Source organism: Cebus imitator, unplaced genomic scaffold (genome assembly GCF_001604975.1).
Source record: "Cebus imitator isolate Cc_AM_T3 unplaced genomic scaffold, Cebus_imitator-1.0 Scaffold128, whole genome shotgun sequence".
Lineage (NCBI taxonomy): Eukaryota > Metazoa > Chordata > Mammalia > Primates > Cebidae > Cebus > Cebus imitator.
In genome coordinates this window covers 3,167,100-3,190,792 of record NW_016107443.1, presented here as the reverse complement: position 1 = coordinate 3,190,792, position 23,693 = coordinate 3,167,100, and the positions used below count along the sequence as shown (strand labels likewise).

The 23,693-nt window shown below is 38.4% G+C and overlaps 1 long non-coding RNA gene across 1 annotated transcript in view; it reads right to left on the bottom strand.

Moving 5' to 3' along the window:
* Nucleotides 1–1,440: 1,440 nt before the first annotated feature.
* Nucleotides 1,441–23,693, bottom strand: part of LOC119473009 — a 30,571-nt gene continuing 8,318 nt past the window's right edge. Inside the window, exons 2-3 of the long non-coding RNA XR_005202177.1 lie at nt 2,332–2,460; nt 1,441–1,563 (exon numbers count right to left, since the gene is read on the bottom strand). This is a non-coding gene — a long non-coding RNA (uncharacterized LOC119473009). The remainder of the gene's footprint in view (nt 1,564–2,331; nt 2,461–23,693) is intronic.

Genomic DNA, 23,693 nt, shown 5'->3' with positions numbered 1-23,693 from the left:
ACCGCATGTTCTCACTCATAGGCAGGTGTTGAACAATGAGAACACATGGACACAGGGAGGGGAGCACTACACACTGGGATCTGTTGGGGGGAAATAGGGGAGGGACGGTTGGGGGTGGGGAGTTGGGGAGAGATAGCAAGGGGAGAGATGCCAGATGTAGGTGATGGGGAGGAAGGCAGCACATCACACTGCCATGTGTGTACCTATCCAACAATCTTGCATGTTCTTCACATGTACCCCCAAACCTAAAATGCAATAAAATAAATTTAAAAAAAGAAAGAAAGAAATGCAGAGTCTCAAGCAACACCCCAGGCCTGCCAATCAGATGTTCCATTTTGACAAGATCTCCAGCTGATTTGTGTGCACATTAGAGTTTTAGAAGTGTGGGTGCTGGCTTAGAGCACAAGTAGGGAAACACTGATCTATTAGGCTCCCATGGAATCGGAAGATTCAGCTGATGCCTTCTTGGTTTTTGAACCCCTGAATAAGAACATCAGCAAACTGGTTATTCAGTAACAAGTAAGTAAGTAACACATTTGTTACTGAATAACCATTTTGCTGATGTTCATATTCAGGGGTAACTTGGTACTTAAAATTTTAGATACATTCATCAAGAGGTATCTACACACATGTGAGTTCCATGAAGCCGGGTCTTTGTCTGGTTACACCTGTGCTCCTAGCAGCTAGAACAAGGCCTGACGTTTGGTAGGCATGTGTGTTAGGCCACTGCTATCAAGAAATACCTGAGACTGGGTAGTTTATGAAGAAAAGAGGTTTAACTGGCTTGCGGTTCTGCAGCCCGTACAAGCACCATGACACCAGCATCTGCTTAGCTTCTGGGGAGGCTCAGAGAGCTTACTCATGGCAGAAGATGAAGCAGGAACAGGCGCATCACAAGGCAAAAGCAGGAGCAAGAGAGAGAGAGAGTGGGAAGGGGGTGCCACAAACTTTAAAAGACCAGGTTCTTATGTGAACTCAGAGTGAGAGCTCACTCATCACCAAGGGGATAGCACAAACCGTTGATGAGGGACCCAGCTCCATGACCCAAATACCTCCCACCATGCCCCACCTCCCACACTTGGGATTATTAGGTTGGTGCAAAAGTAATCGCTGGTTTTGCCATTACTTTTAATCTCAAATCATGTTGAATTTAGATTTGGGTGTGGACAGTTATCCAAGCTATATCAGCACTCAATAGATACTTGTTGAAAAATGAAAAAGGAAAGCATAAGAAAAAGGACAAATGGAGGCAATACAGATAGTTGCTCATTACCTCAACATTCTAGAGCACTTGACTTTGCTTCAGTGGAGGACACTGTAAAAATTCCCTGGATCAAAGTTATACTGGTCAGGGTGGACTAACTACTGAACCAAATAGACCTGAAACTGTACAATGACTAAAGTACAGGAGAAGTTTACTTCTTGCTCACTTACTAGTCCTCGGCAGGTACATGGATCCACAGCATATCCTCCTGCAAGCATTCAGGACCCAGGCTGATGGAAGTGCTACCACCTTCAACACATGGTTCCAAGTTTCCCTGGGAGTCATTTCATTTCAGCCAGCTGGAACAGGAAAGGAGATTGAAGGAGCACATGAGAGATTTTTACGAACCAAGCATGAAAGTAGCAGATGGCACATCCTACGGTAGCCAGCCTTCAAGATGGCCCCAGTGAATCCTGCCTCCTGGTATTCGTGATCACATATAGTCCCCCTCCCACAGCAAATGAGGCTGACCTGTGTAACAGATAAGATATTGTAGAAATGACAGTGTGTGACTTCCCAGGCTGAGTCTTAGTCTCTTGAATCACTTGCTTTAAGGGAAGCCAGCTGCCATATCATGAGGACATTCAAGCAACCCCATGGAGAGACCCATACGGCCTCCTTCCCACCAACAGCCATGTGAGTGGGCCATCTTAGGAGTGGAGCCTTCCGGCCTTGGCAAACCTGCAAATGACTGTGGTTCCAGCCCACGCCTCAACTGCAGCTTCATAAGAGACTCTGAACCAAACTGACCTAATTAATATGCTCCTAAATGCCTGACCCTCAGAAACTATGAGATAATAGTTTGTTGCTTTAAACCACCACGTTTCAAGGTAACCTGTTATGCAGCAATAGATAATTAACAGATTTCCGCTTATTTCGTTTTAGCCCAGAAAGAAGAGGAGAATGTGGATTTTGCTAAGCAGTCAGCAGACTCTTCTACAGGAAGAGAAAGAATAGTAACGAGATAAGAACAAAAGCAAGCAGAACTATAAATGAAATCCTGGGGTCAAACCATAGAGCTACTGAACACACTTAGCCTTTCTCTCCTTTTTGTAAAGTTCACCCACCCTAAAGGGCCATCTTCAGCCTTACCTCCTTCTTGAAATCTGTGCATGTCAGGCCACATTCCTCTCTTGCCTCTGAACTCCTGCAGCACTTCTTGGCTCATTTTCTTCTGTGTACAGCAATAAATGTCACTGGTTCAGAGACAGAAGACATCATTTAGTACTCAATCATGTATTACCTTGTGATAGCTCTTATATCACTGTCTAGGACGATTATTTAAGTTTTCATGTCTGTGTATCTTGTCTTCCCAATTACATTTAAGATCCTGGAGGGCAGAGACTAGCGGAGGTGGATGATATATGATGTGGCCACATTAGTTCAATAATCTGTAAAGTGATTTATTGAAACCACCAAATCTGATCTTAATGGGGGTTGAATTTTAATAGGAATTCAGACCCTTCCCTAGATCACTAAACATATGATCACAAACATATATTCCAAATTCTGTTTGCTGAGCATTAGATCATATCCTTAGTGATGCCTGGCACAAGTATAGTCAGTGGATATTATTTGAGTGTAATTTTAGAAGTAGCTGCAAATGAGAAATTTGATTAAATTTTATGTGAAAGATAGATAATATTTAGAAAAAAATCACAGTGAAAATGCTTTTTAATCTAGATTTATCTTGACATAATTTCATCACCTGTAGATTAGCAGACTCTAATCAACTTTACATTTTAACCACCCCTTCTTGGTTTTATAAAAGCAATCATCACATTGCCAGCAAACATTATTTCATTTACCCTCATTAACAATCCCTCCTTATGATATATATTAGACATTGAAAATAATTGAAGGGCTTTATGTTTGCCTTCCATTGGTATCTTTGCTTGATATCGAAAGTAATGACTCAAGAGCGGACAAATAGATGTTGCCTTATAATAAATTTATGAAGAGTTTATCAAGCATGTGCACTGTTCTTTGTCAAGCATCTTGTAGCTAAACATAGCAACCAGACCATTTAAAGTAACAATACTCACAGTAGAAGCTTTTAAGAATGATCACAAAATGCAGCTCCTTGAAAAGGCCAAGGTAAAAAATAATCCTGTGATCAATTACTTCTGCTGACAGACACTTGGGTAACAACTTTGATATTTTCTGTTCTGAAAAAAAAGCTATATTTTTATATCATCTGTTGGATTTCTTTTAAGACCCCTGAAATACCTGAATAATGCACATTGGTTTACCTCATAGAATATGCAGTCTAACTAGCTGTGTAAATCCTTGAAATCCATTATTTATACTATATATAATGATTGTTCAAGGAAACTCAGGAATTTAGATATTAAAATGCTAGGCCTTTCAATGTGGGGGAAAAAATATAACTCTGAGCTCTTCTCCAAAGATTAGCGTTCTAATCTGACTTGAATCACTACATGTTAAACATGCATTTTTCCTCTTCACGGAATTAAATTATGGAATTGATTTGTTTTACAGATTCCAGAGAAATTGCAATGGCTTTGAGCACTGGGCATACTTACTAAGAATACAAAGATCATTGGTTAAAAGAAAAGGTTCTTTGTGTTATGTCTTCATGTGTTCAGGCCCCAAAGTCCCCGAAGCAATATCAGCTAAGTATGCCACACTCTGATCTTGTAAATAAAACATGACAATCTGAAGGTCAGAAAGTGTTTTACCAGGGTGCCCTGACTTCTAAAAGTAGAACCCATTATTAACACACATCTTTGGCACAATTGTGTCCTTTACTCTGATGGGTCAACAGAGTTCAATGTATAATCAGATATCATATAATTCCCTTCCAGAGAAATTTTTTAAATATACCCATTGATTCTTAGCAGCTATAACTGTTTTAAAAATACTGCAAGTCCCACAGTATTTGTTCATTTGTTCCTATATTATAAATTTATCATGATTGTATTAAAAGATTAATAGAGACTAGAAAGCTGGTTAGACATAATTACTATGAAAACAGATACCATGCAAAATAAAATTAAAATATACTGTTATTGTTTATAAGAAACAAAAAATAAACACTAGACTGCTTTCCATATGCATACATACATATATATTTATTTATATGTATATATACATATACATATAAAATGCTATTATCATTGATCAAGACAGATTCAGTATTGATCAAGCATCAAAATTATTCTTAGTTAGAAAATATACAAATCAAAGGCACTAATAGAAGGTTTAAAGAGGAAGAGGTCCCCCCAGACCAGAAGACCAGAAGGGGTGATTAGGGTATTATCAGGGTGACATTGCAGCTTCTGGGTAATGCTTTGCAATGAATTCTGGGACAAGTAAGACCCTTAAAGTGTAAAGAACCAGACCACTTAATTTCAGGGACAACAAGAATGTGGGAAGCTGAGGAGACCCCAACTAAGCCCTCAACCAGTTTGGGAGAGACCTCTCAAGAATGTGCTAGCTTTATAAATGAAAGGAAGGCTTTAGGAAAAAAAAAAAGTAAAAGAAGTAATACATGGTGTCCCTTAGAAGTGGCCCAGAGGTAGGACTAGTGGTTGATCCATTACCTTGCTGGGCATCTTTCTAACTGGAGATGAGCCACCAAAGACGTTGCTGTGACCCAGTGGCTTCTGCGTGAGCCATCTTCCTCTGTCCCAGCCCTGAATCACCCCTCTCCCTGCCAGAACAACACATTAGCCAATAGCTCTAGAATTTTATGAAATGAGAAATGGTTGGTGCTAGGCCCTTCAATGATATAGCCATAATTTAGAACAACTTCTGAGATTTCTTTAAAATAAATTTTATTGTGTATATTTAAGATATATACTTTTTAACATAATTGAGGACCACAGCTATGGATTCAAATAACCATTTAAAATCACCTAATTCTGTGTTACAACTGAACAGCAAAGGGCTTTATTTATGTATATTGAAATCATTTATTGGAATATATGAAATTGGAGAAGTAAATATAAAGTATTTATTCTGGGCAGACTCAAAATAAAAATAAAATTCCTTTTAAAAAATAAGGGAAAAACAAGAACCATTCAAGGCATTTAACAAAGAACGGTTTAAGAGTTAGAATATTTCATTGTTACAATATTTTTTTAAATTCAGGCTATCATGATTATGTTTGTTAGGGTATGCATACAGCTGTCATTTCTGTATTCTGAAATACACTGAACCAATTGGCCCAACATATTTTCTGGTGGTGTGCTATCATGGCTGTACTTTGTATTATCACATTGGAGACTGAACCAGTCAATAGAAAAAAGACTTGATTTTTTTTTCTTTTTTGAGACAGTCTCCCTCTGTCACCCAGGCTGGAGTACAGTGGCCTGATCTCAGCTCACTACAGCCTCTGCCTCCTGGGTTCAAGCGATTCTCGTACCTCAGTCTCCCAAGTAGCTGGGATGACAGTTGCTTACCACCATACCTGGCTAATTTTTGTATTGTTGGTAGAGATGAGGTTTTGCTATGTTGGCCAGGCTGGCATCGAATCGGGCGATATGCCTGCCTTGGCCTCCCAAAGTGCTGGGATTACAGGAATGAGCCACAGCACCTGGCCAAGAGTTGATGTTTCTAACAGTACTTATTTTTTCTTTAAAGAACAAAAATAAAAGAATAAGGAATTTAAAAATCAGAGATAGAAGCCATGCATTTTCACGCAGCTTCATATGCACTGGGTTAAAAATTAATTAATATCCTCTTCATTCAAATGTCACATATACCAGTGCTTCTCAAACTATTGTCTTCACAGATCAATAATTTTATAAAATACAGTGAAAATAAATTATAAGAAAAACATCAAAAAAGCTTACAAAATGCAAGCCCGATTACAAAATGCAGTAATGTCAAATTGCTATAGAAGTTTCCATGTGCTTATTCTCGATCCCTGTACTTATCACAGACCAATTACGGTTTGTGGACTTGGGCTGGTCCAGGGACCACACTTTGAGTAACTGTTGTTGGTATAAGTCACATTCACTGCGACAAGTTCCATAGGTCAAAACCATTTTTTATTTAAACTTTGTCATATCAAATGGTTCCTGAAATGAGAGAGCCATTGACAGTACTTGGAAATTGTCACCCCTTTTTCATTAGCCTGTATAATGTCACTGAATGTGTGTTCAAAATATGACAAATTATTGTGCGCTAAATAATTTCTATAATGTGAAAGCTGCCTTCTCTCATTTTTCCAGTATTTATTTACCCTTTTTCCATCCTGTTCCTTAAATAGCTTGAGAAGTAGTGAACTTAGCATTTACTGTGTAATTTTTCTTTCAAACTTCATTTACAGAAGTTGCATACTAATTCTTGGCGGGAATTCAGCTCTGCAGATGTGTTCAGTTTAATCTTCATGGTGTTTTTAAAACATTAGACTTTAAATGCCTTTAGGTACAACCTAGTCAAATGCCCAGCCCCACATATACACGTGTTATCTGGCTGCCCCTCTTCTTTTCTCCCCCAGAGAGTCTCACTGTAGTAAGAGGATGTGCTGAAGACCAGATCCACCTGGCTTAGAATTTTTGATCTGCAGCAGATTATGATGATGCTTCCTGTGCACCTAGACAAGTTGCTTAAACACTCTGAGGCTCATTTTCCACATTTGTTAAATGGCAATAATACTTAGATCACAAGATTCTTGGGCAGATTAAATGAGGCAAAGTAAATGCAATGTCTGGCCCTGGGGTGAGTAGTTAAGCACAGAGTATTATTTCCCCTCCGTGTCTACCTACCCCACAACCGATTTCGCCTATCCAAGGTCCTCTGCTGCTCTCTGCACCCTTTACATTTTGCCTCTGGTGAGTTTACTGCTTCTCTCTGCTGAACAAACTCTGCTAAATAAACTCATCAAAAATATACCTTTACTAAGTAAAGAGGAAAGGCTATGCTAATACTCGCAGCTTTGCCACCTGGAATAAAAGATGACTCAAAGAGCACTAAGTAAGAAGGAAAGCTCTAAGGGAAAGAGCTGTTGAAAGCAGTTCTCTCAGAATACAAATAAAATACAGCTCTTCCCTCCCCGACTGGCTGACAAGCATCATTGCCGCAGTTTCAGGACAGCATTTGACCTCTGTGTTACTTCTAATTCTTAATTGTAGAAGTATTTGCTTGTCTATGAAATATGAAGATTTCCTTGACTTCAGGAAATTCCTTTAATGGAATTTTATGTTTTCTCAGGCTTTTTGTTTCTTGTGAAAACCGATCTTGAAGATAGTTCAGTACTAAAATGATTATATTCATAATCATTTAACTTAAATGCGTGTTTGAGAGAATGCACTTAACAAATTAAATCACATGTATTCAGATGCCGTTATGGCCACTATTTGTGCTTTCTGGTCAATTGCCTAAGCTGATACTGTCATACAAAACCCAGTGCAATAATTTTATCCCACACTTTCAGTTTGTGAGCTCACAAGTCAATGCATATTTTTTAGTCAGTTTAATTAAAGGGTACTGTTTAATTAGCTTTAACTAGAAAATCAATGCAGATTATTCCTACAAGTCTCAAACAATTTAGACATGAATGAAATTAAAAAATTAAAGTCTTTCCCCTACAACCCACCTCTCCACTCACACACCTATAAACACAACACCCACCTCCATCCCCATCAGGGTTCTTCCAGCCCTAAGATCCTACACGTTTCCACCTTGCTACTCAACTCCATCTGAAACTTTGGGCATACCCAATTCATCAACCTACCCCATTCTGCTTTTCTCCATGAAAGGTCTTACTCCTTCCCTTTTATTTCCAGTCCATGATCCCATCAGATGCTATAATCCTCCTGACTCAAGAATTTCAATTCAACAGTAACAAAAATTAATTTTGGAAACTGGTAAGATTGTGTTACGAGTGCCTTATGTTGTACCCAAGCATAAGAATAGCTGAACACCATGACACAACACGCCTCTGAAGTGACATTAAGGTAAATGTCTCCTCACAAGTCTTCCATTTGACTAACCCACCCTCTTATCCCCTCTGTAAAGCAAAGTGACCCCTGTTCATGACATTCAGAATTCCCACAGCTGACAGGGTCCCTGCTACACCACTCACACAGCTCAAATCCCGTCTTTTAAGGTGTATGCTTTTAAAAAATTCAACCATTGGGTTTTTGTTTTCAACTCTGTATATTCCATTTATAATTTTACATATGTTATTTAATTTTAAATATTATATAAACTAATGAAATATGAATGCTAAAGAGGGGAAGGAAGCAGCATCAGACAGAGAGGCAAATGGAGTAGCAATGTGATGATCCCAAGGGCACTACTTAATAAATATCTTGCCCACTAAACTCCATTTCATTGTATGCTTCCCAGGAAACTCAACCTGCAACAGCATTGCTATGCATTATATCACTTAGTGTAAGGAAATAAAAATATTCCTGCTCATTCAGCTTAAATATGATTCCATCTGAGTGTGGTCAGACTTTAGACTCAGGGAAATCTAATCCAAGGTACCTGCTATCCAAGAAGAGCACATGGTTCTTCATGGACATAACCATCATTTTTCACAAGTTACGCTGGCTGATAAGCAGGAAAGCTGGGAAAAATGGGAATTTTTTAAGACATATCTTAAGAGTCAAATCTTATAGGAAAGGAAATTCAATGCTGTAAACATATTTAGGTTTAGAATTTTTTAGGACAGGTATCTTACAGTCAAATCTTATAGAAAAGGAAATTCAATGTAGTAAACATATTTAATGTTAGAATTAAAGGTTCTGACCAGATTAGAAATCATGAGACTTCGAAGAGAAGAAGAAAATAAAACACCAGGAATTCAACATTGCAACACAAATCTCTAGATCTTTTTCTAAGATGACTAAATTTAGGCATAGGAAGGATCGCTTCTTATTACTGGTGAAGAAAGAAATATGCTTGACAATTGCTGTGGGTGGACTTGCTGCTTGGTCCCCAAAGCAGTCAAGATTAAAAAAAGAAAAAATAGTCATTATTTGAAATTTTCTATAGTGATGACAGCTATTACAGTGTGCACTCCTTTGGTCTAACAATTTAATCTAGCTGATCTGCTGCTGGAAGAGCTTCACTGATGACTAAAATGTTTATTTAGCTAATAAAATCACTCAATGTCACTAGATAGAGATATATTTTAACATGAACAGTGACAAAAAATGTTATCAACTCTTTCATGTGCAAGTGTAGGCAAGCAGAGAAAATAGAAAATAAAAACGTCTTAATGCAGCACACATTAAGAGTTATTGGGTCCCTTTACTTTTCTTCATTATGTATAGGGATTTTAGATATATTCATTTCCGATATGCCACCAAGGTAAAAAATGACATCTTTCCTATCAATATTTTTTAAATTATGGCTGCAAAAACTATACTATGTATCTAAATCCTATATGAATGGAATTATAAAGAGAAGGAAAGTTATGAATTGACATGCTACTGCACCGAGAAATCCTCATTACCAAGAAGAAAGAGGTTAACCTATTTCCCCTCCACCTCCTTTCTACCACCCACATTTATTTTATCCAAATTGTCTGACCATAATCTCCCTCCAGCTCTAGGACCTAGTGCTAGCTTTGATGATTTCTCATCAGAACCATTTAAATGGAGCATCCCTAAATCTTTTCTAATGTGTGCTCTTAAACAATGCTGATGGAAAGGTGAACAGAGATTGATTCTGAAAAGGAATACAAATTAGTAATCGGATAAAGCAGTCATGGTAGAAGCAACAATCTGTATGTTCCATACTCCTAGGGCTTTGAGGAGAAAGAGGTATACCTATTAACTGTGGCCACAAAAATGCTGTGTAACAAGCAACCATGAAATCTCAGTGGCAAACAACAATAAGCATTTATTTGTCACATGAGCATACAAGTTGACAGAGGTTGAGGGGATCTAGACTGGGCTTTGGCTGAGTGACTGCTGATCTCTGCTAGGCTTATTTATGGAGATGTGGGGTTGACTGGAGATCAATGGATTGGGTCTGGGCTTGGCTTAAGTGACTTGACTCTGCTCTACATCTCTCTCATCCTCTTTCTGGAATCAATAGGCTAGCCTGGGCATGTGCATCTCAAGGCATTGGCAGCGGTATAAGGGGGCAAGCCCCATCACGCACATGTTTCTACTTTTGTTCATGTCACACTTGTTAACATTCCGTTGGCCAAAGCTCATTTCATGGCCAAAGTCAAGCATCAGAGAAACACGGTTCATCTCTTTAGTGGGAGGAGCTACAAACTCATATGGTGTGGATATAGAACAGAATTTTTAAAAGTTTGGGTCAATAAGTCAATCCACAACAAGAGAGGAGCAGAAGCAGTTGCTTTGTGATCAGCACTACCGCTTATTGATGTGCAGTTATATCTTACACAACAACATCTGGCAAAAGGGAGGGTGGAAGCTAGAATACAGCTACAGCTACACTCCATTCCCCAAAGCCATGCACCATGGCATGGAGCTGTGCCCTTTTCCTAACAAAAGCATTGCATGGGTTAGTTCAAGATTCACCAGGAAAAGGTTTAAAAGCTACTACTGTGTCATGATCTATCCAGTAGATAGAATTTTAAACTTTATCATGTTCTTCAATTCCATGCTCTCTACTTCATTTATCCCCCTTGACTACAAATTCACCCTTCCAGATATCATTTCAAACACACGCAGCATGTATGAATCTCAGGCCACAAACCCTGGTTGCCAAGCCGTTTAACTTATTTTCCATGGCTAAACTTAATTTCCTTTTCCCATCTCTACTTATTTAGTGGTGGAAAATTAATTCCAATCACTTCTGCACCATCCCTCCTCCAGAGTTGCATCAAATATATGGGAGACTTATATACCATCATGTAGTCAGTGGAAGATCTGGTATATAGTCATCACCTAGCCAACAAAATGTGGGAATGATGTGTACCCATAAAATCTTTCTACATGTGATTCTCCATGCTCCTTCTCCAAGATGGAACCTTGGAAACTATGAGCTAAAGATAGCAAGACCACAAAAGGGTAAGAACCTCAAATCTCTGAATCAAATGGAGTAGAACAACCTGACAATTGGAAACATTATTTGAGAATTTGCATGAGAAGAAAAAAACTTTTACTGTACTAAGTCACTGATATTGAACTTGATCTTTTCAGTAACTAGAATAATGTTAATGAATACAGACAATCTGGACAGCAATTTGACTGGGAAATATAGCGTCATGACTAGGCTGCCTCTAGAACTCATAAGACTTTTGTAATCACTAACTCAAAGCACAACTCATTGGCATAGTTATGGATTTTTCTACAACCACATTAAGCTTCTTAGTGCAAATGTGGAGTAGGCAGTGTCCTTTTGTGACCTCCGGGTCTCTGCCTCATCCTCAATAATTTTGAACACCAATATCACTATTTTTCTCTCCAACATGCTCCTGTCATAATTCTTGGAAATTTCAGTATCTGTGAAGATGATCCTTCTAGTACCTTGTTGTGCCAGGTCATTTAGGCAGAGGCATGTGTCTTACTTAGGTCAGTTTCTCTAGAAATAAAAACTGAAATGAAGATTCTTCTACAGGCAATTTATTGAAGAAGTGCTCTTAGGAGCACGCTGGAGTAAGGAAGAGAGGGAGCAGGACAGGACAAAAGCAGTAAAGATGTAGTGTAGCTGAAGTGTAGCCTAGCTTGATCCCACAAGGAGCTCCAACTGGCTGAGTATAATTCTCCAGAGAAGAGTACAGCTATGGGCTAATAAGCAGCCAACTTTCACAGTATACTGCCCAGCCCAATAAGGGCACCAACAACCTGCTACAGTATGCTACCAAAAGTTGTCCCCCAGTTAGAAAAAATAAATCTGCTTTTTTGTGTGTAGTCCTCTCCTTCAGAAGGAATCTGACCAGACTACTTCTTTCCAAAATGATTTGGCCAGCTGCCTGGCATAACTACCCAGTCAGCCACAATGCCAGTCCAAGGTCATATCAGACAGACATCTGCATCAGAGCAAGCCACCTGGGAAAGGCTAGTGCCAAAAGCTAAATCTCTATTTTGAATAAAAAGCACTAACATGCAGGTGTTGGACTAAATTGTTACCACTCCCACTTCATTTCAGCTTAAATAATTTGATGTAGCTCTTAGATCTATTATCTCATAAAGAATTCTGTGAACTCAGGCTCTAAAATAAAGCTGAGGGAAAGACAATTTGCACTACTAATTTGAGGTCCACAGATTTTGTGCAAAGATTTCCAGGTAGCTACCTTTTCAATCATTTTTCAGAGTGGTTTTGAGTTAGGGCCACAGAATTATTTTTGCAATTTAAAAAGCCATTTCATGAAGAAATTTTGACTCAAGACATGCTCAGAGTGTTCTTGAAATTGATTTGGCAGGATAAATTGGGGCCCTTGTCTTTTCAAAGTGATCCAAGATCTACTTACCATGTATAATAACAAACTCCTCTAAAACTCACAGTTCTTATTGCTGATTATTTATCAGCTCCGTTTTTTAAAAAATTCACCCATCCGGTCTATACAATTCCAGGAAAGGGCTCTGTTTTCATTCAATTCCACTATCAGTTCCTAAAAATATATGTGTGTATATAACATATGTAAATAAATGCAAAAGGTTATCATTGTACCTCAGGAATTGTATTCGGTAAAACAAATAATTTTTAGCACAAATGTGCCAGAAACTGTTCTAAACATTAAGATCAAGAAGGAGAATGAGACTTGTTTCCCACGCTCAAGTCGCTCACAGACCACTGGAAGAGAAAGATCTGAATTCAAATAAATTATAATAGAGCTATGGATATGGAAAACAGAACAATTTTGCATGGGATGGTTGGGGAAAATTTTGTTGAGAAGATGACATTTTATCGAGTTTAAAGACAAAGGCGTGTGCATTGCCTGGTAACTCTGGGGTATTTATATTTAACGTATTAAATTAATATCCCAATTTATAAAATAATCAATGGATCTATTTTTCCATACTCAGAGGGATCACTATTTTCCCAGACAAGTGAGTTCTGAAGCTTCCAATATAAAATACCTAATCAAAATCAAAGGTAATAAATGTTTTTGGCATCTAAAGCCAAGTCTTGCTCAGAAAAAGAGTGCTTGATATGGTATAAATAGTGATAAAAAAATAAAATTATATACACCTTATTTTTTCTCACCAAATTATTTTTTTTACTCATTCAGCTCAACAAACATTTACTGAAATGTATGTAAGCCATGCATGACAATGACTATTTGATATGAGAAGGTATAGTTGTACATGCAAAATCTGAATTTTGGACCTTTAGAATGAAACCTCAGACAATGAAAATAGCCATTTTTTAAAAGAAAGGGAAATGATATCAATAGAATTGTTTAATGCATTGCTCATATTTCTTTCACTAAAGCCTTTTCTTGCAGCCAAAATTAAAATGAAATAATTCTGGACACATATTAACTGTAGGCACGCTGAGGATGGCAGCAACACAAGTGAGTACAAGGAGCACTCCCACCTCAAGGGAGTCTGCTGCCTGAGTGGTTCCAGACTATGGAAGATGGATTAGGCATTGCTGACAACCATGAAATTGATGTAGCTAGAGAATGATTCAAGCATAAGAGTCACAGTCATAGTCATGAGATTTAGAGATGGAAGGAAATTCACTCATCAGGAACAGACGGTTGTTTGTCAAACATTCACCCAATTTAAATGGCTCTTCCTGTAATGATACCATAGGTCAGGATTAAAGAATTGGGAGAAAACTTGGCATATTGGCCCACAAGCATAAGGTAGGCAAAACTAGGCCACCCATTTGAGCTAAAGTGATTTCAGGGCTCCCAACTCTTAACACTCCCAGCACAAACACACACACACACACACACACACACACACACACACACACACACACAACACTCACATACACACATCCTTACTCCAAATCTCAAAAACCCAGCCTGAAATTCCACACTTACAGAATCATCACAGTTTAAGTGTTGAATTCATTTCTGGGCCCAATTAAAGTAAAAATTCCTCTGGAAAACAAAAAGACGTATTTACCATATGATCCAGCGATTCCACCCCTAGGGGAATGAAAATTTACATTCCCACAGAAACTGATACAGGAATGCTTAATAGCAGCTCTAATTATAATTTCCAAAAACTGAAAACTACCCAAATGTCCTCTAATGGGTGAATAAGTAAACACACCCTGGCTGTCAATACCATGGAACACTACCCAGCAAGAAAAGGAATGAAATATCAATACAAACAACAACATGGATGAATCTCAAAGGCATGGTGCTGAGTGAAAGAAGACATTCTCAAAGGTTACACTCTGTTTGGAATGTAACCTGAAAAAGGCAAAACTGTAGAGATGGAGAACAGGCGGGCAGTTGACAGGATTTGGAAGTGGAGAGGAGAGTTTTGCAAAGGGACAGCCCAAAGGTTTGTTTTTGTTTTTTAGTTTTGTTTTTTAGTGATGAAACTGTCTGTATCCTAATTGTGGTGGTGATTACACAAACATATACCTGTGTTAAAACTCATAGAACTGGGTGCCAAGAGAAACAATTTTATGATATGTCGATTGAAATTTTTAAAAAAGACAATGCATGCCAGTTTCAAAAAGAAAAGAGATGTGTATTTTGCTGCAATGTAGAAGGGCAATCAGATCCCCCCCACCGATATCCCAGAAAAAATGTGATTTACATAAAGCAAGAAGGAAGAAAAATTAAGAAGGCATTTTGGGCACCTGGAGGTGGATTTGCAGAGGAGGTAACGTGGTGAAAGAAAGGCATGGGTGAGGGGAGGGTAAAGTGCAAAGAAAATGAAGTCTGGGAAAACATGGAGTTTTCTGACGTCAAATTTTGCCCAAGGAACAACTCTGACCCAGAACCATTAATAGCACCAATTCCAAAAGTTGAGCAGGTGAAATGACACTTTTAAGGCAAATTACGTAGCACCAACTTTTGTTCAAGAAATAGAGGCTAGAGGCCAGGCATGGTGGCTCATGCCTGTTATCCCAGCACTTTGAGAGGCCAAGGCAGAAGGATCACTTGAGGCCAGGAGTTCAAGAACATTCTCAGCAACATAGCAAGACCTCAATTCTACTAAAAAGAAAAGAAATAGAAGCCTAGAAGAGAGAGCTGACTTAAAAGGTGAGAGGGATAAGCAAACTAAAAGAGAATGTGTTTCCATAAGCACTTGCATGGTGAGTACTGCCTCTCACCTTGAGCACAAAGCAGAGGTGAGTCTGCTGTCCCTCAAAGGTAGTGTCAAGGTCATCTGCCTTACCAAATGATGTTTTGCCCCTTATGAATGAATCCTACAGCCTCTTGTCAATTCTCAGCCTTTAAAAGAGAATTATCCATCTATATACTTATGCTTGGCAAGAGGCTGGTTTTGGCAAAGACAAATGACAATCATCAATTAAACAAGCCGTCTGAACTTTAAGTCTCTCAGGTGAGGCACTTGCCCTTGGAACCATCCATTTGTTCCATATCGAATTCCAAATCAGTGGTTGTTGACCAGGAGCAGTTAGGTCCCCAGTGCTGCTAAACATCCCCCAAGGCGGTGGACAGCCGCTGTGAAAAAGAATGATCCAGCCCCAAATGTCAATAGCACTGAGGTGGAGAAACGCTGCTCTACATGTTCTAATAATGCTTGAAATTTTTCCATTACCTCATTTACATACCACCTTTCCCCAAAATAACTTTTAATCATTAGAGGTTTTTCTAACACATGTGTGATGTGGTTGGGGTCTAGTTGGGTTTCTTGACTTCACAGATGAAGCTACTGATCAACCACAGGAAGCAGCTAGCTAAATACAGTTGCTCAGACTCAAAAACCAAGTTGCTGCAAGACTGCATACTCATCTCATATGCTAAGTACATTTTCCACATTTGGTACTTTTTATGGGGCAAATAAAACCCACGTTGCTTTCTCAAGATCACACAAAGATCAATCAGTGTTCTCCATTGAAATGTCACCCAGCTCAGGGAAAAGCAAAGAAAATGTGCCTGTCTGTTGAGGTTGAGGAGTCCATCTCTGTGAAGGGACAGTGAGATTATGAGTATTTTCATGCCTCCTGAAAGTTCAAAAACATGAATTCTTAAATTTTCAATCTAGTTGCCAGAAAAATCTATTAGTTTTCACTTTGTTTTTTCATTGTAGAACAGAGCCCAAACAAATCTAATGACATCCCAAGCATCTTCTGTGCCCTCTCGCTTATCCTCATCAGGTCCCTCTCCCAAAGCTGCAGTGGTCCTAAGTTGGGCAATGATGAAATCCCATTGACTAGGAAATTCTCTGCATAATCCAAGGCACAAGGAATAGGAGGTAAAATAAACCCAAGTCACATCTCTTTCAGTGAAGGTTTAATAAAAACACTAAATTGCCATTCATCAGGCTCAAATGAATTCTTCCTGCACATACTGAAGCTTCTTTCTTGCAACACAGACACTTGGATTTTTCAAACATTTGACTTCCACCTCTCATCTCCTGTCCCATACAGGCTCAAAACATCAGCACAAAGGCACATTATGCTGCTGTCTTCGCTTCTTGTTCAGTTCCTTGTAAAGAAAGAAAGCAATGAATATTGTCAAGCATAAATGGAGGCAGGTGTGCCACACCTTGCCTTCCATCTGTGTCTGACATTTCAAAACACCTAATAGAAAAGTCTTGTACTAACAGTTGCCACTGCTAACTGCCTGAAGCACCAAATGGATGACTAACAGCTCTATCTCATTTCTTCCATCTATGCATTATTATAAGCACAATACATTCGCTAGAGTGACAAGGACATTTATTCAAAGACCACCTGCCCCAAAGGCCTAATTTACAGAGACTCTTTCCACTAAAAGGAGCAATGTTTCAGCCTGCACTTAAAAGCCACCTTACTAGAATAAGCTCTAAAGCTGTTTGCATTTAAGTCATAGTGAAGTTATATCAGAAGAGGATGATGCCCTAAAACACAGTTCTGGCTAGAAATTCTAGTCACTGAGGATTTCAGGATATGGGGTAGGTACTGAAAAGTATAGGTAATATGTCAGCAAACAATAAAGTCTACCTTTCTACTACAGCAGGTTCAAAAGAAGTTTAAGATATAATTGAACAAGTAAGACAAATATACCCTAAAAAAACTAAAATTAAATGATGTAAGGACACTACAGATATACATATTCTGTTTATTGTGAGTTCTATATGTTGGTGGTGAACACTCACATTTTTTTAATGCCAAATTTCCTTTTGAGGGATTCAAAGAATAAGATATCATATGATACCCAGATGCCATCAAACACAAATTAAGGGAGGGTTTTCTCTTAGACATCAAGGTATGGCAGCCATATGTGGATAACTTCTAGAGTGGTCCTGATTTCAAATATTTTATCATCTTGCCAGATTCCAGGGCTGATTTTTAGCTCAGAAAATATAGTCACAATGCGTATAATGAAGTGCTGGATTCTCAGCAATAAGCTGTCTCCAAATCTCACTTAGAAAGAGTTTCCTAGGGAAGGACTTTCAGAAATAAGAAATCTCACCTTGAGTGGATGTTTTTCTCAAGAAAAGAAGGTAGCACTTGCTCTTTCGGACCTTAAATTTTGAAATATACTTCTCATCTTTAAACCTTTCAGTGCCTGAATATTGACTACATGACCTATCATCATGCTAAGGACTCTGAAAGCATGAGAAACAGGCAGAGTTCCTGCCTTTTGCAGGCAATGTACTTAGTCAAACAGCAACAACCCAAGACACAATAAAAACATTGTTTTTATTTTTAAAAAAGAAGACAAATTTTGAAGTATAGTGTATTTTTATCCTGGTCAGGCTCTAACATTTATGCTGGGATACATAAAATGAATTCTTACTCTAGTTAGCGGCACAGCTCGTGACTCCACCCACTTCAGGTTATACTTATGAAAGGAAGAAAAGAAAATGTAAATTTGGAAAGGGGTATAGATGCCTCAAGCCTGCAAATCCACTCAAAACCTTTCAGTGTGAAAGGGCTTCTATATTGCCTCCACAAACAATTTTTTTCACATCTTCCAATTTTCTCTTGCTGAGTGGGGGATTTTCAAAAGAACAATTGGGTCAATGGTAAATTGACAGAAAATGCTTCAAGCCGCTTGTTCTGTCAGCATGTATAGACTCCTTTAATTCTCAAATGACTGTCTTCAGTAACCTTCCTGTTGTTATGAGTTAGGAGTATTGATGTGTGATGAATAAATTGCACTCATTGGTTATTGTCAGGAAAAGAGAGGTAAATTACATGTTTAAACTGGCATTCCTTTCTTGAACCTTATTGTTAAATGAAGCATGAATGATATGACTATGAAAGTCCTTCCTGGGTCAGAGCAGAGTAAAATAAAAAAACAATTTTTAGAGTATTGACCTCTTGCATACAGGAAGAAAAATCTCTGACACCTCAATGATATTAGGACTCCTGGAGATTCTTGTGGGCCAGAAGAAAGAGCCGTCTCCTTTCTTCTCCTCTATCACGTGAGAACCAATATTTCTATATAAGACCAATGTTGAAATGCTCGAGCTTCTGTATTAGTCCGTTCTTGCACTACTAATAAAGACATACCCGAAACTGGGTAATTTATAAAGGAAAGAGGTTTAATTGACTCATAGTTCTGCATGGCTGGGGAAGCCTCAGGAAACTTAAAATCATGGCAGAAGGCAAAGGGGAAGCAAGGCACCATCTTCACAAGGCAGCAGGAAGGAGAAGTACCACGTAAAGAGAGAAGAGCCCCTTCTGAAACCATCAGATCTCACGAGAACTCACTCACTAGCACAAGAGCAGCATGGGGGAAACCACCTCCATGATTCAATCACCTTTCTTTTGGGATTAAATTCAAGATGAGGTTTGGGTGGGGACACAACTCCTAACTATATCCACTTCATTTTAGAGAATTAAGAATTAACTCATTCATGAAGTTAGAAATGGACAACCAAAGAATATGCAATCTGCACATTATTCACCATGCCTCATACTTTGAGGGGATGAATCCTGCCCAGGTCTTTCACAACCTCCCATGATTACTTACTCTTTTATTCATGCCTTTTAATAAGAATAGAAAAGAGGAAGAAAAAAGTTCCAATCCAGTACTACTAAAGAGAATTCAGTCCAAACTCAGGACTCTGTATAAGCTATCTCCTTAAATTCCATCAATATATTTGAAATGAGAAATGAAAATTTTAGAAAAGCAGACTTATAAATTTCAAATAGCTACTGATTGCTTCCCGAATGAACCTGACTTTAAAGAATTCACTTGATAGCTCACCCTATGTTCCCAACATATTTTTGTTCTGTTGCATAAAATATTTAGGAACCAGAACTCAAACTATTTATTCAAGTAACATTTACAGAGTTTCTAATAGCTAATCAAGACTCAATTCTTAGCTTTAAGGAAATCGGTGTAAGAGGGTAATTTCATCTCAGGTCAGAGAGTCATAAGACTCATTCAGTAACGTTTAAGTCATTCAGGAATGTTACTATTGCATGTAATGGTGGTATTCCTATTCAGAAACTATTTTTAATATAAGATAAATAAAACAAGTAATTATAAGAACCAAGATTTTCAGACTAAAAGAGAATTATAAAATCAAAGAAATTAAGTTAAAATTGTAATGTTAATGCAAATTGAATATATCAACATGAAGTCATTTGTAAATATATATATGGAGAGAGACACATATACATATGTATCTATGTTTTGTGGCTCTGCATTAATATGCCCTAAAAAACAAAGGACATGAACAGACACTTTTCAAAAGAAGATATCACATGCAGCCAACAGGCATATGAAAAAATGCTCATCATCACTGATCATTAGAGAAATGCAAATCAAAACCACAATGAGATACTGTCTCACACCAGTCTGAATGATTATTACTAAAAAATCAAAAGTAACAACTGGCAAGGTTGAAGAAAAGGGAATGTTTATACATTGCTGGTGAAAATGTTTTGTTTTTATTTTATTTTTTTAAATCACTATTAGAGGAATAATTGATGAGGAACAAGGCATTTATATGGTGACAAAGGAAAACAAAGAAGGTTACTCTCTTGTCTCAAAGAGTAAAACTTGTGTATGACCGAAGGATCAACCTGTCATCACCCTAATTCAGGGCTCAGTCTTTGCATCACTAATGGTAAGACAAGCAGATAACACGTGTCACCTGACGTGATGCATTATAATGTACCCATCCTCTGTGATGAATTCTGGCCACAAATATTTAACGTGTACTCATTAAGCTTTTAGAGCCAACTTCCAGTTTACAAGAAATACAGCTAAATACAGCAAAGTGACACCACAAGGAAGCAACCACGCAAATCCAGAAGGTGAAATACTTTTGTGGGCAGCAGTAAGTCAGAGTCATGAATAAGAGACGTTTTGGAATAAAAGAGATATAAGGGAAATAATGACATACACTGGGTGGTCCTAAGTGGATTTTGATTCATTAAAGAACATTTTAGAAACAATTGGGGAAATGTGATTATTGACTGGATATTAAATAATACTGAGTATAATTTTAAGTGTGGTAATGTTATTTTGCCCAAGATATTTTTCAAACCTGCATACTTAGCAGCTTCTTTAAAGTGGCGTGCAGCATAAGCCAAGCCTGGAACTAAGTGTGGTCCATGGTCCAGCAACATCAGCATCATCAGGGGCTTGCTAAATATGCAGAGTCTCAGCCCCCCACCCCAGATCCACTGAATCAGAATCTGCATTTAAACAAGATCCCCAGGTGACTGTTCTGCACACTGTGGTTTGAGAAGTGCTGTTGAGCATGTTTCTTGCTATATGGGAAACCACTGGAGAATGTGACAGGGATATCAATTGCTTCTGTTCCCCATCTCTCAGTGTAGTGATATACTTTATTCCATCCCAAAATGGACTGGGACCCAGCCTCTGAGCCCACAGGATTCAACCTCTAGCTGCTCCCAATTTTCAATTCCAGAGTTGAGCAGAGGAGTCTGGTCAAAAGAGGTGGTATTGCACTCAGTGAAGTAAAGCAGTCACCCACTAAATATGCACAATTCTTCTGAGAGTGGAGGAGACAGTGCCCTCTCTGACTCACTTCTGTCGCATCCCTTCCCTTCCTGCCAGTTCTGCTTAGCTCATAGTGAGTTCGGCAAGTCCACTCTTAATCTTTTCCAGCACTTAATACCTTCTGTTGAGGGTGTAGTGGTTTAAACAGTGTCCCAAAATTCATGTTCACCCAGAGTCTCAGAATGTGACCTCATTTGGAAATAGGGTCATTACAGATGTAACCAAGTTCAGGTGAGGTTGTTGTGGAGCAGGGTGGGCCCTAATCCAATGACTGGGGTCCTTAGAAGAAGAGGAGAATTTAGACACACAGACACACAGAGAGAACACCATGTAAGGATGGAGGCAGGGATTGAAATGATACCTTTACAAGCCAAGGAACACTTAAGAATTGCCAGCAACTGCCAGACACTAGAAAGAGGCAAGAAAGGATCCTTCCCTAGAGCCTTCAGAGCTCTGCTAACACCTTGATTTGGGACTTCTGGACTCCAGGACTGTGGGAATACATTTCTGTTGCTTTAAGCCACCAGGTTTGTGGTACTTTGTTACAGCAGCATTAGGAAACTAACATACTGAACAAACCTCCTATTCTAAATTTTAAAAGAATAATATTATGATAGGTATTCATTCACATTTATCAGGTACTTACTATGTACAAGGCATTGGACTAAGTGTTTTACATGCAATGATCTAATTAATCTGCAATTTATCCTATAAGTTAGATAATTCTAAATGTCCCCATTCTACAGATTAGAAAACTGAAGCTTAGGGAAATTAGGTACCTTATATAAATTCATAAAGTGGCAGAGGTGAATTTCATGCATCTTTCTGATTCCACAGCCCATGTACTTCATCACCATGCTGTAAAGTTCAAGATGAAGATAGAATCATATTTTGACCAGAATTTTTCAATGATGTGTTTCCCATGATCATTCCTCATATGGATTTGTATCAAGAAAGAAGGCAGCAAAAGCCAAGACCTTGAAAAACTTGGGACTCAGAAACTTGTGGAAGTTCACAACTCTTGATCTTTTCACAGTTACCCTATCTATCAAACAAGTGGCATTTCATTCCCACTTATTAGTGTGTCTTCATTGTTTCTGAATACAGCTCACGTCAGAAGTGAACCCAAAATAGCTTTCAGTCAGCTTCATTCCATTAGATACTGAAAACACTCAGTCTTTTATTCTTATTAGTACAGAAATAAAGCCAAAAAATACGATCCAAAACATACATTACTGTTGCCTAGGTGAAAAATGCCTCAGTTAAATGATTATTAGCTGCCTGCACCAGCTGAAAAACAGAAAGCTCAGTTGAAAATGCACCAATATTTTTACTCAATTGCCTTTTTGGCTGTCCTGCAAAACCCAGAGACAAGCCTTCATCATTAACATGAGGTACATCTGGGAAGAGAGACAGCTAAGGAACAAGTCAAAGTTACCTTCAAGTGAAAGTAGATGTGAACGTGGTGTTCCATTAACATCGTATGAGAATTCTGGGCTTTTGAATTACTATTATTTAAGTGAGTAAATTACCAGTAAACTTCTTTTGTAAGAATCCTAAAATGACGAAAGTAGTTTTTTTTTTTTCTTTTTGTTGTCGTTGTTCTGGGAGGGAGGTTGTTTTTGTCTCAGTTCTAGAGCTAAGTAAGGTAGAGAGATTAGTCACAACCTGAAGCTAGAAACATTTAGGCTTCCTTCTTTAATTTTTTATTTCCTAATTTAATAAGTATCTTATTGACTTCAAGTTTCCAAGGCTGCTCTATTTTGTTGTCAGCTTCTTTTCTATGTCTCATATACACTGTTAAATTGGTCCCTAGGTCAGGGGAGTGCACAGGCCCTAGGGAGAAGAAGGGATTATGGGTGATGCTAGAATCAGTCCTCATCTACTTTACATTTTCTTTCTTTTCACTTACCTAGAGGATTAGAGTTCCAAATCTATTATTCCATGTGATTTTCACAATATTTACAAAAGAGGCAGAAAAGGCATTATTGTGGTGGTCCCTTGTGAGAAAAGAACTTGTTTTGAGGCTCCAGCAAGCAAGCATCAGGACTCAGATAACCTTGCCCAAAGAAAAGGAAGACTCCATTGCACCCGTAGGCTTAGGGAGGGATTGATATAAGGAGGAAAGGAACACCCACTTAGCCAGTCAGATCAGTGGAAACAATCCTGGCAGCCAATTCAGTAACAGATGCTCCGGCCAGATGGCCCTCTCATTCATTTTACACATGAGGAAACTGAGGCCCATTCACTCAACAGATTCATTAGACAAACATTTACTGAACATCGTCCTTGGGATACTGTATCTAGAGTTGTATTCTTACAAGGGAAGTAGACAATAACCAATAGATAATTGCTCTGAAGGAAAAGCAGGGTAAGCAAAGAGAGGGACAGGGGTGCTACTTCAGATAGAGCAGTCAAGGGAGTCTTCTCTAAGATGCTACTCAAGCA